The sequence below is a fragment of the Lactuca saligna genome, chromosome 7 (genome assembly GCF_052625555.1).
Source record: "Lactuca saligna cultivar CGN05327 chromosome 7, ASM5262555v1, whole genome shotgun sequence".
In the NCBI taxonomy this organism is placed as follows: domain Eukaryota; kingdom Viridiplantae; phylum Streptophyta; class Magnoliopsida; order Asterales; family Asteraceae; genus Lactuca; species Lactuca saligna.
The window spans coordinates 169,742,605-169,745,344 of NC_136423.1; positions in this window are offsets into that span (position 1 = coordinate 169,742,605).

Genomic DNA, 2,740 nt, shown 5'->3' on the forward strand with positions numbered 1-2,740 from the left:
CAAACTCTCAGGACAAAGACTGAAGTTGTGGTGTGTGCGATGCCATCAACCCGAGCTCTTCACTTTATTTGTGGAAGTACCTGAAACCAAAACTGAAACTGTAAGCACGAAGCTTAGTGAGCTCCCCCAAACTACCACATACCATACAACACATATAAATCACATACTGGGCCTTGCCCACTGCATCGGACCGAAGTTCGGAAACTGCATCGGACCGAAGTCCGGAACTGACTGGGACCTTGTCCACTGCATCGGACCGGTATCCAGAACTAGCTGCATCAGACCGAAGTCCGGAACTGACTGCATCGGACCGAAGTCCAGAACTAACTGATCATAGCATAGCATAAACACATATCAACTAGCATAACTCTGTCATCTTGAGCATCACTTCGGTGCTCCCAATGACGCGCTGACCGACCTCGCCCCAACAAATAGGGGTCCTGCACTTTCTCCCATAAAGCATCTCGAAGGGAGGGCGGTCAATACTCGCATGATAACTGTTGTTATACGAAAATTCTGCTAATGGAAGATACGTATCCCAACTGCCACCGAAATCTAGGACGCATGCCCGGAGCATGTCCTCAAGAGTCTGAATCGTCCTCTCGCTCTGCCCGTCCGTCTGAGGGTGGAAAGCGGTTCTGAAATGGAGACGAATACCTATCTCGTTGTGAAACCGCTTCCAAAATCTGGAAGTAAAACGGACATATCTGTCTGACACCACTGATACAGGCACTCCATGCTGTGCCTCAACCTCTCGTACATATATATCGGCTAGCTTCTCAGCCGATATGCTCTCCTGATCGGTATAAAATGAGCACTCTTAGTCAACCGATCCACTATAACCCAAATCGAATCCACTCCACGTGTGGTCCTGGGAAGCTTAGTGATAAAATCCATAGTGATATCCTCCTATTTCCACACTGGAATGTCCAATGGATGCATCTTGTCGTGAGGCCTCTTATGCTCCGCCTTAACCTTCCTGCAGGTCAAGCATCTTTCCACATACTAGACAACATCCCGCTTCATACACGTCCACTAATAGTCGGGTCGAAGATCCCTATACATCTTCGTTTCCCCTAGATGGATGGAAAATCAAGACTTATGGGCCTCGTCCATCAACACCTTCCGTACTCCACCCCAGTATGGTACCCACACTCTCCCATGAAGGGTCAACAATCCTCAGCTGTCATAATCAAAAGAAGCTACTCGGCCCACAATTCTCTCACACTTCTGCCTCTCCTCCTTGAGGCCCTCGCCCTGTGCCTCTTTGATTTGCTCCAACAATGGAGTAATCACTATCATCCTCAAACAAATATCTCTGATCGGGGCCGCTGCTGCCTTGCGGCTCAGGGCGTCGGCCACTACGTTGGCCTTCCCTGGGTGATAAAGGATCTCACAATCGTAATCCTTCAACACATCCAACCATCGCCTCTGCCTCATGTTCAGATTCGGCTGATCCATAAGGTACCTCAAGCTCTTGTGATCCATGTAAATGGTACATTGGACCCCATAGAGGTAATGTATCCAAATCTTAAGGGCAAACACCACTGCCCCCAACTCCAAATCATGCGTGAGATAGTTAGCCTCATGAGGCTTCAACTGTCTCGAGGCGTAAGCTATCACACGACCTCGCTGCATCAACACTGCTCCCATACCTGTGATCGAGGCATCACAGTAGACTACAAAATATTTTATTCCCTTCGGTAGGGTAAGAATTAGTGCCTCACACAATCTCTGTTTGAGGGTCTCAAAGTCTTCCTGCTGCTCTGGCCCCCAACGAAACGCCACCGACTTCTTGGTCAGTCGGGTGAGCGGTACTGCTATCTTGGAGAAATCCTGTATGAATCTCTTGTAGTACCCGCCAAACCTAGGAAGCTCTGAATCTCAGATGGAGACTCCGGGACCTCCCACTGCATCACAACCTCTATCTTGGCCGGATCTACCAAAATACCCTTCTGGTTGACGAGGTGTCCAAGAAACTGCACCTCACGCAACCAGAACTCGCACTTGGAAAACTCTACGAAAAGTTTCCCCCTCCTCAAGATCTCCAGCACCTCCCTCAAGTGCTCCTCATGCTTCCCCTGAGTCTTGGAATACACCAAAATATCATCTATGAAAACTATCACAAACCGATCTAGCATCGGCCTGCACACGCGGTTCATGAGATCCATGAACGCGGCTGGGGCATTGGTGAGCCCAAATGGAATCACCACAAACTCATAATGTCCATACCTGGTCCTGAAAGCAGTCTTCTGCACATCCTCGCCTCTGACTCGCATCTGATGATACCCGGAGCGTAAATCAATCTTGGAAAACCAAGACGCTCCCTGCAGCTGATCAAACAAATCATCTATCCTCGGAAGCGGTTAACGGTTCTTCATCGTCACCTTATTCAGCTCCCGGTAATCTATACACATACGGTGCAACCCATCCTTTTTATTCACAAACAAAATCGGTGCACCCTAGGGCGAACTACTCGGCCTGATAAAAGCCTTGTCTAGCAGCTCTTGCAGCTGCGTAGATAACTCCTGCATCTATGGGGGAGCCAATCGATACGGTGCCTTGGCTATCGGAGCCGCACCAGGGATTAGGTCAATCCTGAACTCGACCTACCTCTCTGGAGGTATTCCAGGAAAATCCTCTAGAAATACATATGGGTAGTCTCTCACTACCGGAACATCATCAACCGTCGGCTTGCCCTTCTCACGGGCATCTAAAACATAGGCAATATAACCGATGC